Below are 14,931 nucleotides of genomic sequence, written 5' to 3' on the forward strand. Positions count from 1 at the left end.
GTATTGGCTGCGTTATGCACTTTCAGCTGTTAGGAGGAGGCAAGACCCACCATTAGAAAGCATCTTGATATATAGCAAGCAGGACTGCAGGTGGGAAAAACAAGCAAGGACAGAATGTGCGCGTGGGGGCCTTTGCTAGGGTGTAGGCAAGAGGTTTACCGGAGGTTTTAGAATTTTTATATCAAGACGGAGGGAACCAAATAACCCAACTCTTCCAGAGAGCTCTGAAAAGTTAGAAACACCTAGTTGGAGCATGGGAATCCCTGCAGCTCCCGTCCACGTTCCACCCCTGCTCCCTGCTCCCTGCCTCAATGTGGCTCTTCTCTGAGGACTAGGACCCCCTCCCTCACGGCCGATCGCCCCAACCTGGGCGCGCAGCACCCCAGCCGTTCCCGGTACTCCTTTCCTCTCCCTCCCTCCTCGGTCCGAAGGGAAACTCAGGCTCCGGCCGCGCTCGGGGTTCATCCATCAGCACGAGAGGAAAAGGGGGAGGAGAGAGGGGAGGCGGGCGGCGGGAGGAGGAGTTTCTCGGCGGCCCGGAGCTCCGGTGGGGACCGCGGAGGAGGAGCGCCCTTCCCCCCGCGCGCTGATTGCTGTGGCGTCCTGCCCATCCCCGCCCGCGTGTGTGAGGGGGAGCGAGTGCGCTGGGTCGGCCCGATGGGGGTAATCGAGGGTTTCGGGGACGCCGAGTGGCGCTTTCCTCTTCCTAGTGAGTGAGGGAGGGAAGTCGGCGGCTCTCGTGCCCGGCCACTTTCCCTGCGCTATTCCCTGAGCTCCCTGCAGGAGGAGAAAGTCCCCGGCGGGTCGGGATGGCGTAGTTGCGCCGCGGCGCAGCAGCTGCCGGAGCTCGCGGCCGCCGGGCGCTGGGCGGGGAAACTTTGCTCTGCTTTCCTGCAACTTGTGGCGGGTGGATCTCCGTTTGACACACTGCCTCCGAGGTACGTGCGGGCTCAGCCTAGCGGCGCTGCAGCCCGCGCCGGGACGCCCTTGGCCGCCAGGCTAGCCCAGCACCCGTGCCGGCCGAGGGCTCTCCAGGCTGCGCGGGGGCTGTTGGCGTTGCGCTAGGTTCCGCGCCTGTTTCCCGGCCGGGATCGCTCCGGCCGCCCGGACCCCTGGGCTTCTTGGGGGCGGCGTTGGTCGGTTGGTGTTTACGCTGTGAGGTGCACAGGGGAGCGGCCGTCCCGGGTGGGCAGCGCTCCGGGCGATGCGGTGTGCTGGGGAGGACATCTGCTCCGCGCCTGCCCTCACTCTTCCTTTCCGCGGTTTCTTCTGACCTCCGCGGGGCGCGCTGGCCACTTCCCACCAGGCGCGTGACACCGTCGGTGGGAAAGATTTGTTGTGGGTTTATACTCAATTGCCATTGCAGAGGCTGCGGCCCCGGCACTGGCGCACCAACAGGAGCTTCACTCCCCGCGGGCCGCGCCCTCAGGGTGCATTGCGGGCGGCGCCGAGCGCTGCAGCCCAGAGTCCCGCAGAGAATCCTCCCTCCCGCTTTAACTTGCTAGCCACCTTTCCCGGTTTATTTTGAAGGCTTCCCTTAGCATGTTCATTTGGTTAGAATAATCTGGAAACTCTTGGACTGTTGCTAGGAGAATCTTCTTGCAGTCTTGTTCTTATTAGGGCATTTGCTTCACTTTCCAGAATCATTTAGTGTAGGGAACCAGCTTGTCAAACTTGAATTACCTTGACAGTGTGTGTGTGTTAGTTGCTCATTCATGACCGACTCTGCTTCCCCATGGACTGTAGTGGACTGTGGCTAGCTCTCCAGGCTCCTCTGTCCATGGGATTCTCCAGGCAAGAATACTGGAGTGGGTTGCCATTCCCTTCTCCAGGGGATCTTCCCGACCTGGATTTCCTGCTTGGCAGGCAGTTTCTTTACCATCTGAGCCACCAATACTGGCTCCCACCTTGACCGAATAGAACTTAATGGATTTAGTGTCTACCAAAAAGAGCTGAGAGAAGAAAATCACTCCATTTCCTTAGCTGTGAAATGGGAATAATAATAGTATTGGCCTCAATGTTACTGTGAGGATTGAATGATTTAAAATATGTAAAGTACTAGAACAGTGCCTGTGCACCGCTATTAGCTATGCTTGTCCTGAGCCCAGTGGAGACTGGACCGGAGCGTGGAGGGTAAGGGATGGTAGGAATGACAGACTAAGATGGGGAACCAGACTTTTTCTGAACTCTGCATCCCTTCCAAGAGAAATAAGCAATCGGTTTGGGAGGAGATAAGTCTCCCACAAGTAGCAAAGCACATGTCAAGACCTTTTAATTTTCCTGGAATAGTACTTTAGGTTGCAAACAGGTACTCCAGTGTGAAATTAGCTACTTTCTTGCCGGAAATAATAAAAGCTAACGTTTATTGGGCCCAAACTGTGCCAGACACTCTCCTAAATGCCTTATGGACACTTAATCGTTACACCAACTCTCTGGAAAAAACACTATTAATAGCCCTAATTTGCAGATAAGACACTAGAAGTTAGTTACTTGCCCAGGCTATTACACAACTGTTAGTTCTGTCTGATTCCAGAGCAAGCTTAGCCACTCAGCAGAGAGCAGCAAGTGCAGTCAGATTTGTGTGCGGTGAGTCTGGGCAGCTTTTCCCATCCTTCAACTTCCCACTGAGTTGAACACACATCTCTTGAAACACAAATCAGGTATCCGTGATTAATTTAGGTTATCTACCCATGGGGGTGCCAAATTTCAGCTTCTCTGAAACTGGCTCCAAGTAATTATAAATAGAACTCTGATTTATATTAATTAATTTAGATCTTTAAACTTCATTTCTCATATTAATTCTCTAGACATTGTTGGTCAGGGTTACTTGGCTTCCTTAGGAAACAGCTTGGGGTTGGCACAGGAGGCAGGGAAATAATTCTTACCCCCTTAAGGGCTATTAAAATGAAATTGATTTCATGCCATTGTGTCAGTTAAAGGATGTTGCTCTGTTTCTTGATGTTCTCTGCTTTTGGCTTCAATTCTGCATTGTTTAGTGTTTTCAAGGCTTCAGCATGTTTTCAGCCCTTCAGTTTCTCTTTGTCATTTGTCAACTTTAATTTTTCCTGTTTTGATGGAATCTGACCATTACATGGCACCTTTGCTTAACAACTGTTGACCCAGCTCATGTTTTTAAACATAAAAATCACCAACTTACTTTTGAACCCCAGCACTTCAAAGGCAACCCCTGGGGAATTCATTGTTATTTTGAGTATTAGCCAATAGGGGGAGCATAGCACACTATGTATTGATGTCTGTTAGGCACCTAAACCAGTTTTTTTTAGAGTATTCAGCATACATTTCAGGAATGGAAAATGTTGTGGCTTTATCTAGCAAAATAACCAACTTGCTTTCTGACTTGACTTTGGAGAACTGGGTTTAATTTCAACTGATGAGTGTAAGAATAACTTTGAGGACAGGGCCTATGTATTGGATATATGTCTAGAACTCTGTGGTGTATGGACAGATATTAAATACACACACAGTTTATTTCCATTTGTTTTCATTAAGAGGCATATGTAAAATAATTTTGTGTACTTTGAATAATATTTTAAACTATCTAGGGGAACTGGGAGTCCAGAGAGATACATTGTGAGTTCTTTTGTAATGAAGCTCATTTGTCTTTTGTAGAAGAGTGGATATAGTGAATTTGTTCTCAGGAAGGCTGGTGTTCTCACAATCCTGTCATTATCATTCTTCATTAACATCTGAGTGCAAGACAATAAGGAATTGTTAAATTGAGTTTCTATTCCAGAACATTCTTCAGAGGCTTATATTTTAGTATGATAATAGTTCAGAAATAACATGTTTGTTTAGTATAGATGCAGTGTGTCTACAGATAAATATATAAGCAATATTTAGGAATTAACATGCTTGGAAAAGCAGTTACACTAACTTTTTAAAAAAGTTTTTCATCTCTGCAATTTTGTAGGTCAGTTTCCTTTCTTGCTTCTTGAGTATCAGGTACTTTATTTCATTTACCAAGTTAGGGTCAAGTGGATTTTATTTTAAAGTAACTTTCAAACTTAGTCCATTCTTTCTAAATCTCAGTACTGCAGTTACACTTCAGAGTAGCATTTTATTTAGTCTAGTTTTCCATGGTCTTTTAGTTTACTTATTCAGCAAACTTGTAGCAACTCCCAAGTCCCTAATAGGCTTAAGGTTACTGGTGTTGGAGTTAGCCAGTCCTCTGATAGCAGGATGCCTTAATGCTTCCTAAGGTTTAGGAAAGCCTGTTTGTTTGTTTTTTTTTAACCACCATTATTGACAAAATTGGTTTGCTTAAAGAGAAGTATTGTCCCATTCTTTTGAAGATTCAAAGGAATTAATCTTTCTTTTTGCATGCAAACTTGATTATATCTTGTAAAAGTCAAGTGATTCTTGCTTTTCTGAGGGCCTGCTCTGGGCCTAAGCACACAGAGAACTCAAATGTCCTTTGAGTACTAAGAAGGTGATCTCTGCAGACTCTTTAATACCTAACTGTTGACCAACTTCCCAGGATCATAAATTTGTGGAAATTTCTGACTTTACATTTTAAGCATAACAGGTAGAACCGTTAACATTTAGAGGATTACTGGTAAGTATCAACATTGCTGTAATATTTTTCCTGGATGAATTTGATCCGTGGTCATTTTAAATTACCCCTGTTCTTGATAATCCATTTTGAAACTGTATTTTTTTCTTCCCTCATTGCTGTTGGACAAAAACTAATTATAATTGTCAGGTTCATTAGTTAATGAGGACACTCTGGCTTTTCTCCTTTTTTTTTCTTTTAATTCAACAGTTATTTTATAAATGATTTTATCTCTGTTTCAGTCTCTCCACTGGAGCGTTTTGCTTATATTTTTAAACTTCTTTTGAAATTTTGAAACTTAAAATGTTAACTACATTTTGAACTTTGCATGATTCAAGTTAGATAGTGATTTGGGGGTCTTTAACTTAAGAGCAATCTTGTATTGTCTTTAGGAACATGGATAGTTTGGAATATAAAAGAGTGAATCTAGGGCATTTGAGGCTTCCACATCTTCAGAGTAACACTTGGAATGACAGCGTTGTCTTTTTGTAGCGTTTCATAAAGCACAAGCTATTGCTGATTTGTTCGGTTTTAAGTCAAGCTGAAATAAATCACAGCTTCGAAGTGCCTTACAAAAAAGGATTTAGGTCCATTTCCTGGGCTCTGTCCATTTCTAGATTTCTTGTTTTATTTCTTTTGAAATAGCACATTTGTTTGTTAACTGACATTGAGATTTATTTTCTCTGTTTGCAAAGTTTTAAGATTTAGCACAGATTTTCGAGCCTCTTGCTTTCTTTTAGGAGGAAATTGTTTTTATTTCTCCACCAAGACGTGCAGTATTTAATGTTTGAAGCACCATTCTTAAATTTTCTGCATGGGGCCCCTCTCATTTGGACCTTCTTCTGCATGTTTTATTCTTCAGTTTTCTAGGTCAAACAACAAGACTTAGTAGGCTGACAACTAAAGGTATAAGGGATGGAGACCATATTTAAAATTGAGATTATCCCCCAAGGTCTGAAACATGGTCTCCAGAAGCACATCCTTAGGCTATCTTGTTAGTTCCTGCTTAAGATAATTAATTATAGAAAAAAAAAGGTTAAGTCTGTTGCTAGTGCTGGTGATTCCTTTAGCCTGACAAAGTTCATTTTTAAGATTTAATTTTAAATTGTTGCCACAGTAATAATTTAGAATCTAGTCTGAAGTGTCAGCTCTGTCTTCACTTTAAGAAAAAGGATGGTGATCCAGAGGCATATACTTTCCCTTAATTCTTGGACACTGGGCTCTGGGAGAAAGGGGACTTCAGGGTTGGGTACTTTTTGCAGAAGAAGGAAGAAGCACCTGCTTGTTTGTGCTTCCAAGCTCATAATTCATTTCCCTGGTACAGGCTGAAGGTCAGCTTTTTGTTTGAATTTGCCGATGGACCATTTGTAAAAACACATTTAAGTTGATTAGTCCCTGAAAAAAAATGATCTTTAGAAAACAATCTTTACAGATACTAGTCCTTGAGCTCTCCTGTGATCAGATTGCCCTGGGAAAAGGTCTGGAGTTTACAGATGTGATGACTAAGCACCAGTGATGGGTAAGAACACCAAGTGGACCAGGTGGACGGCCTAGCAGAACTTAGGGTTTCTGTTTTTTAATTCTGATTATACTATTTTATTAATGGAAACTTGATGAATACTTAATTCCATTTGGTGTGTGAAAAGATTCCCTTTTGGGAGTATAATTCCATTAGCATTTTTAGTGATTTATGTGTTTTGACATATGAAATTGTTCATTGGATGCAAAAATACACTGGTGGCTATTTGCAAATTTCATTTTATAATTAACTGCATGAGGATTGCTGGAATAGAATGTTGCTTTTTTTTTTTTTTAATATTTGGAAGGTTATTTGAGGTGAAATATTTAGATTCCAATCTCAAGACCTTGTGTTCATGTGGTACCCTAAATACTTTTGTGTGATACTCCCCTGTGTTGTTTTGAGTTATCTCTTTTCTGGTATTTTTCTTTAAAACAAAATGTACTCAAACACAAAACTCTCCTTCTGAGTGTCCATAAAGAATAAATATCTCATTTTACTATATTACATTTTGTGCAATTGACTGGCAAATGAAATTCAACTTTGAGGGAAAGCACCATTGACTCATTACATACATTTTGCATCACTGCATGTAAGGTCTTCCCTATATGTGTGGGAGAAGTTTCTGATCTTCCAAATGGGTATGTTTACTATTGTTGGTCTCTATTTGTCAAATCCTTTCTGAGCAGACAGTCCTCTTAGTTTCTTATTTTTGTGTCTTTATAGAGATAGTTAGGGCTTCCTGGGTGGCTCAGTGGTAAAGAGCCAGTGCAGGAGATGCACAGAGATCTCTCCCTGGGTCGGAGAGATCCCCTGGAAAAGGAAATGGCAACCCATTCCAGTAGTCTTGCCTAGTGAATCCCACAGACAGAGGAGCCTGCAAGCTATAGTCCATGGCGTCACAAAGAGTCAGAAAAGACTTAATGACTAAACAACAACAACACAGCTACTTGCTGTATGTTTATAATGTGCCGTCTGAATCATGAAAAAATCCATAGCAGCTGCTTTGTTTTGAATCCATCATAATCATCCAGTACAAAGCTGTGCAGCCATTGGATGCATCATGTTTTTGACACAAGAGCCAGGAGAATGATGACCTACTTGATACATTTCATATTTTAGGGGGTACATATGCTTTTTTTCAGTTTGTGGCCTCTTTATTTCATTTCTAGAATGGCTGCTGTCTAAGATATTGAAGGTTTTAATTTTATTCAGTGTGTGGGCAAACAGGGAGATTTCCTGTAGAAGCAGTTCTACCAAATTAAAAAAAAAAAAAACACTTCCAGAAAGTATCCTATATAGATACCTTGTTAGATAAGGCTTTGATGATGTTCAGATGGGAAATAACTGAACACAAAGCAGGCTTCCACTTAGCTTCATTGAATAGGGGGGCTAGGAGAGAGGGGGGAGTGTCTAATTTGTCAGGGGAAAATTCACTTTTGCATAATATAAGGCATTTAAATTTAAATTTTTTGGGGGGGATTAATATATATTTCTAGTAGTTACATAGGTAAGAGGTTTGCAAAAGAAATTTTGCTAAGGTTGAGATTCTGTAGTTGGCAACTCTTATGACCCTGAAGATCCTGTTCCCTGAAGCCAGGAAAAAGCAGTCTGTTTCCAATTATAAATCACAAAAATAGGGAAATTAGGCCAAGAAAAATGATCATTTTGGGGGTTGGGTTGATTTTTTTCAGAGGGTAAAGGAGAAAGGACCATAGGCGCACAGTAAAAAAAAAAAAATCTGCTATTCTGTTGGCTTTCAATTTTTTTTTTTTTTCAAGCAGTCTGTATTGGAAATTAAGAATAATTTTAGGTTTAAAGACATTTCCTCCTTCAGCTCCTTTTTGTTTCTCAGAGTGCAAATAGAGGAGCAGTTAGGCAGCTTCTGCTGACACTGAGGGGCTTGGTCCCCGTGTTTTGGGACCCAGCTGGTATTACTGGTAAAGCCTTTTCCTGTCTGAATGGTGCCAGATTATGGCTTTCCAGCATCATCCCAGCTGGTTGGGGCTATGGTTTATTTATTACACTTTATACTATGCTTTGTGGGCTTCTCTCCTGTCTCAAACTGTAAAGAATCTGCCTGCAATGGAGGAGATCCAAGTTCGACCCCTGGATGGGGAAGATCCCCTGGAGTGGGGAGTGGCAACCCACTCCAGTATTCCAGTATTCTTGCCTGGAGTATTCCCTGGACAGAGAAGCCTGGCCGGGCTACAGTGCAAGAGGTCGCAAAGAGTTTAACAGGACTGAGCCACTAACACTTTCACTCATTTCTTTTCCCCATACTATGCTTTGAATGAAGATGTAGTCCCTACGGATTAGTATAAAGCTGCTCTGGGAGAAGGACTAGGTTTGCTAGTGTGAGAACAGTCGGAGGTGAGAAGCCTAACTGGGAGTTGGGTGACGTGTGAGTGAATCTATTGTCCTCAGCACTTGTCGGAAGCAACTAGCCTTTCTTAAATACAGCCTGCTGCTAGTTTCAGGATTAGTGGTCCCATGAGACCCAGGTGTTAACTAAGAAATCTCCTTTCTACTGCCAGAAGATCACCAACAGATCTTGGTTCCTGTTTCTCACACCTTAAGCCTCCAGAGTGTTGAATAAAACTTTCCCGATGGTACAGAATCTTTCATAACAACGTCGTCCTTCGGGGCTAGTGGTGTTCAGCGATTGGCTCTTTTCTTCTCACCTCTGGCAAACTCCTCGGCCTGCAGCGGGCGGGCTCCCACGCCCACTGCACCGTCACCCCAGATGGGCGGGTGCCAGAGAAGGTGCGAAGTGCAAAATTCCGAGCTTGTTTTCAGTCAGCATCTTAAGTGTCCTCTCTCTGGTGCCTTACTCTCTCCCACGTTTTATTACCTTGGTTTCCTGGAACTACTTTGTCCTGGTTTCCCCCACTTCCTGCCCGATCTCTTCAGGTTTCCTTCTCAGTGCTTTTCTGTGTAGGTCGTTTTCCAGCTTCCATGTTTCCCTCCACTCCTCCATCATTCAATGGCTCATATTTTTCAGTCACAGTGGTCACCTAACTCCCAGTTTCATGCGTCTGTCTCCTTATTTCCAGCAATTACCTGGCTATTCGGTCAGTTTTTCTGTTAAAGCTAAGCCCCATGGCGGTCCAGTGGTTGAGACTTCCTGCTTCCATTGCAAAGGGTGTGGGTTCCATCCCTGTTTGGAGAACTAAGATACCAGATGCCCCTGGTATGCGTGCAGTCGCTCAGTCGTGTCAGACCCTTTGCAGTTTCATGGACTGTAGCCCGCCAGGCTCCTCTGTCCATGGAATTTTCCAGGCAAGAATACTGGAGTGGGTTGCCATTTCCTACTCCAGGGCATCTTCCCAACCCAGGGATTGAGCCTGTGTCTCTTTGCATTTCCTGTTTTGGCAGGCAGATTATTTACCACTGTGCCATCTGGGAAGACGTGACATGCCCCTGGAGAGGGCTGAAAAACAGAAGAAAACAACAACAATAAAACCAAAAAACTAAGTCCCAATCCCAGCATACAATTTCTCTGTGGTCCCCAGCCCCTAACTCCTGTATTTCACATGTCAGTAAGTGGCACCAGTTGCCAAGTTAGGATCCTCAGGCATACTCAACTTCCTTTTGCTTACCTCCTCCAGCCGACTCACACCAATCTCATGGTGTCTTACTTTTAGCAGATCTCAATTGGTATTTCAGAGAAGGCAATGGCACCCCACTCCAGTACTCTTGCCTGGAAAATGCCACGGATGGAGGAGCCTGGTAGGCTGCAGTCCATGGGGTCGTTAAGAGTCGGACCCGACTGAGCGACTTCCCTTTCACTTTTCACTTTCCTGCATTGGAGAAGGAAACGGCAACCCACTCCGGTGTTCTTGCCTGAAGAATCCCAGGGATGGGGGAGCCTGGTGGGCTTCCATCTATGGGGTTGCACAGAGTCGGACATGACTAAAACGACTTAGCAGGAGCAGCAGCAATTGGTATTTTCTTTATTTTCCCTGAGTTCCAGGAAACTTTATTTATGGACACAGACATTGGAATTTCATATAATTTCCAATGTATCATGATGTTTTATCATTCCTTTGACTTTTCTCCATCATTTTAACATGTAAACACCAATCTTAGCTCTACAATAGAGATTGGCTAACTAGGTCTATAGGTCAAGCCCTGCAATTGGCATGTTCTTCTCTATTTCCAAATCATCATCTCACCTGGATTATTACAGATGTATTCCAGTTGGTTTTCCTGGTTTCAGTATCTTTCTCTCAAATTGTTCGTCCATTATGATTGGTACCTTCTAAAATACAGATCTGTGTTTTCCTTTCTTTTATTTAAAATATCTGCTGTTCCATTATCCTTGGCAGGGGATGTCTGGTTACTCACAACGTAGCCCAGCCTACTTTTTAGCTATTTTCCTTCACTTCTCCCATGAACCTCACTGTGCTCCTACAAGACTCCTTATGTTTTCCAGAGCACACCCTGTGCTCTCATGCCCTGTTCCTTTAGTACTGGTCTTTTCTCTAGCATCCCCTCCTTTTCCTTCTTTCCAGTGGCCCCCTGTTTAACTCCATCATCACCTTCTCTGCTGAAGTTTCACGTGGCTCTTCCTGGCAGGTGGTTGATTGCTTCCTCCCTTTATTTCTCTTAGAGTCTTTCTCCTGCTGCCTCCTGAGAATTTACTTTCTTCCTCTCCAGACTTCCCTAGAGCAGGATTGAGTCTTCCCATCTTTGTAACCTGGGTGTGTGGCATGGGCATGGCCATATATGCTGTCAAATGGAATTCTTCAACTTGGTTCCACTTCTGTTAAAGCTTGAGGGAAAGATCAAGTTTGCAGTTGATATGAATTGTAACTGTAGAAAAGACAAAGGAAATCAACTCAGAATCATGTAGTTTAGGATTAGATTGGGGCTTAGAAATAATCCTTTCCAAGCCCCTCTAAAGATGAGGACAGCCAGGTACAGAGAGCTTGGGTGGTCTGCCCAAGATTGCAGGGCGGGGAGCAGTGCTTCCCTCTGCCCCTCTCCAGGAGTCTCCACCCAGTAGCCAGAATGGCCCTGATAAAACCTAAGTCAGATGCTGTCATTTCTCTAATTAAAACACTCTTGTTCCTGTCTTTCTCAGCGTAAAACCCCCAATCCTTATAATGATCCATAAAGCCTTAACCAGCCCATGACTCCCTTGCCTGTTACCTCTTTGACTTCACCCTCTATTTTCTGGCCTGCTTACTCTACTCTAGCTACTTGACCTGCCTTCCCTTTCCCATACCAGACACACTCTGTCTCAGGGCCTTTGCATGTGCTGTTTTCGTTGCTTGTAATGTTTTTCTCCCAGATATCTACACTGTTCACTTCTTACGGTTAGGGTTAGGTCCTTACTTGAAACAAACATGCACACAAACAAACCTTCCTGTCTTGCTTCTCTGTTTTATTAATTTTCTCAGCATTTATCTCTGCCTCATGTATAATTATATATCTTGTTTATAGTTTTGGTCTCCCCTGACTAGAATGTAAGCTCCACAATGTCAGGGATTTTTGTATATTTTATTCCCTTTTGAATCCCCACACAGACCTGGCACTGACTGAGCAGGCAAATAGATAAATATTTGTTGGATGAATATGTAAATGAGAGGAAGCAAGATTTGTGGTTTCTTGTAGATCCAGTTAAATGTACACTTATGGCATTGAAAAGGGAACACTATCAGGTATGTCTGGAGGGAGAATCTGATTTTTCAAAAATCCACATTCAAGACCTGTCAGACTAGAACACTGACCTCTTTAATTGTCTGACTTGAAGCAGTGACAGTGGGCTCTGCTCAGCCTTAAAGTGGTTTGGGAAGACTCCCATTTTACCTCTAACAGGCTAGGGCTTGCTGTGGTTTCTCTCTGCCTGTGGCTTGCCCTTTAACCCATGGGACTACGAAGATGAAAAGTAAACACGGCATTAAACAGAAGAGCTGGGGGAGAGGGTATGGGGGCAGAGGAGCAGAATTTCCTTGTGGCCCTGACATCTTCCTTGGCTCTGGGCCCATGCACAGGGCCTCTCACTGAACCTTCTAGAGTTGCTTCGGGTCTATGCCCTAAGGAATGGTCTTGAGACTGCCAGGCCAAACTCCTGAGTTTTGCTTTGATGTTCTAATTTCTTTGAAAAGAATTGTTTAGTTTAGACAAAAAAGACATTGGAGTATCAGATCAGATCAGTCGCTCAGTCGTGTCCAACTCTCTGCGACCCCATGAATCGCAGCACGCCAGGCCTCCCTGTCCATCACCAACTCCCGGAGTTCACTGAGACTCATGTCCATCGAGTCATTGATGCCATCCAGCCATCTCATCCTCTGTTGTCCCCTTCTCCTCCTGCACCCAATCCCTCCCAGCGTCAGAGTCTTTTCCAATGAGTCAACTCTTCGCATGAGGTGGCCAAAGTACTGGAGTTTCAGCTTTAGCATCATTCCTTCCAAAGAAATCCCAGGGCTGATCTCCTTCAGAATGGACTGGTTGGATCTCCTTGAAAAAATTAAATTACTGTCTTAATTTTGAAGAAAGGTTTTAACCCTTTTCAGGACAGCAGTTGAAATTACCATTTGCACGCTTCCCTAGTGGTCCAGTGGTTAAGACTGCGCTTCTACTGCAGAAGGCACCAGTTCTATCCCTCATTAGGGACATTCTGCATGCTGTGCAGTGTGGCCAAAAAGAAAAAAAAACAAAAAAGAAATTACTACTTGCTTTTGTCAGTAGTGCTGGTTGCGGGTATGGTCCTTTGAAACCGATGACTTAAACCCAAGGGGTAGTAAATTCTGTTTCTGAAGAAGCATCCAATTCTTGGGGTAGGGGGTTGGGTTGAGTATAGAGCTAATTTATATTAATGTAACAGTCATTTTAGAGTTACTTACCTCTCTCTCTTTTTGTGATAACATCAGTATGGTTTCTACAGAGCCCGCCTCATCAGGACAGGAAGCTCAGCCAAGGAAGTCAAAGGCTTAGAAGGGTGTTATTGGCCCTATACAAAGCTGTAGCATAATTTAACCCTGGGATTCAAAACCATCAAAATTGAAAGTAAATTGTCTTGAATGGAGCTGTTGTCAGTGACCTAGTTAAAAATCGAAGCTACCGTTTCCTGAACACTAAGAGCATATGAGCTCTCTGAATAGTGCCTAGTACATGGTTGTTGTTTACTTGCTAAGGCACATTCAACTTTTTGCGACCCATGGACTGTAGTCCACCAGGCTTGTCTGTCCATGGCATTTCCCAGGCAAAAATACTGGAGTGGGTTGCCATTTCTTTCTCCAGGGGATCTTTCTGACCCAGGGATTGAACTTGTGTCTCCTGTGTCTCCTGCATTGGCAGGTGAATTCTTTACCGCTAAGCCACCAGGGAAACTCTGGTACATGGTGCTGGTGCTGCTAAGTTGCTTCAGTCGTGTCCGCCTCTGTGCGACCTCATGGACTGTAGCCCACCACATTTCTCTGTCCATGGGATTCTCCTGGCAAGAATACTGGAATAGGTTGCCATGCCCTCTTCCAGTGGATCTTCCCAATCCAAGGATTGAACCTGCATTTCTTAGGTCTCTTGCATTGGTAGACGGGTTCTTTACCATTAGTGCCATCTGGTAATTGGTTCAGTTCAGTTCAGTTCAGTCGCTCAGTTGTGTCCGACTCTTTGTGACCCCGTGAATTGCAGCATGCCAGGCCTCCCTGTCCATCACCAACTCCTGGAGTTCACTGAGACTCACGTCCATCGAGTCGGTGATGCCATCCAGCCATCTCATCCTCTGTCATCCCCTTCTCCTCTTGCCCTCAATCCCTCTCAGCATCAGAGTCTTTTCCAATGAGTCAACTCTTCGCATGAGGTGGCCAAAGTACTGGAGTTTCAGCTTCAGCATCCATCCTTCCAAAGAAATCCCAGGGCTGATCTCCTTCAGAATGGACTGGCTGGATCTCCTTGCAGTCCAAGGGACTCTCAAGAGTCTTCTCCAACACCATAGTTCAAAAGCATCAATTCTTCAGCACTCAGCCTTCTTCACAGTCCAACTCTCACATCCATACATGACCACAGGAAAAACCATGGCCTTGACTAGACGGACCTTTGTTGGCAAAGTAATGTCTCTGCTTTTGAATATGCTATCTCGGTTGGTCATAACTTTCCTTCCAAGGAGTAAGTGTCTTTTAATTTCATGGCTGCACTCACCATCTGCAGTGATTCTGGAGCCCAGAAAAATACAGTCTGACACTGTTTCCACTGTTTCCCCTTCTATTTCCCATGAAGTGATGGGACCAGATGCCATGATCTTTGTTTTCTGAATGTTGAGTTTTAAGCCAACTTTTTCACTCTCCTCTTTCACCTTCATCAAGAGGCTTTTTAGTTCCTCTTCACTTTCTGCCATAAGGGTGGTGTCATCTGCTTATCTGAGGTTATTGATATTTCTCCCGGCAATCTTGATTCCAGCTTGTGCTTCTTCCAGCCCAGCGTTTCTCATGATGTACTCTGCATATAAGTTAAATAAGCAGGGTGACAATATACAGCCTTGACGTACTCCTTTTCCTATTTGGAACCAGTCTGTTGTTCCATGTCTAGTTCTAACTGTTGGAGGTCAGATGCTCTGGTATTCCCATCTCTTTCAGAATTTCCACAGTTTATTGTGATCCACACAGTCAAAGGCTTTGACATAGTCAATAAAACAGAAATAGATGTTTTTCTGGAACTCTCTTGCTTTTTTGATGATCCAGCGAATGTTGGCAATTCTGGTACTTGGTAGGTGGTAATAAATAATGAATGAATGAAATAAACTGCTGATTGAGCCTCACCTCCATGGTTACAAAACAAAATAACTTCTCCCTTATGTCAGATCTAATCAGGCTGCCACTATCAGAAAGTGATT

At 43.9% G+C, this 14,931-nt stretch overlaps 1 protein-coding gene across 4 annotated transcripts in view; it reads left to right on the forward strand.

Annotated features, from left to right (window-relative positions):
- The first annotated feature begins 550 nt into the window (after window positions 1-550).
- Window positions 551-14,931, forward strand: part of TGFBR3 (transforming growth factor beta receptor 3) — a 209,506-nt gene continuing 195,125 nt past the window's right edge. For 2 of the 4 annotated variants that reach the window (XM_061411243.1, XM_061411242.1), the window contains exon 1: window positions 551-938. The gene's annotated coding sequence lies outside the window, so the exon portion shown is untranslated. The remainder of the gene's footprint in view (window positions 939-14,931) is intronic. The other 2 variants (XM_061411241.1, XM_061411240.1) reach the window with 1 other exon arrangement.

Source organism: Bos javanicus, chromosome 3 (assembly GCF_032452875.1).
Source record: "Bos javanicus breed banteng chromosome 3, ARS-OSU_banteng_1.0, whole genome shotgun sequence".
Classification (NCBI taxonomy): domain Eukaryota; kingdom Metazoa; phylum Chordata; class Mammalia; order Artiodactyla; family Bovidae; genus Bos; species Bos javanicus.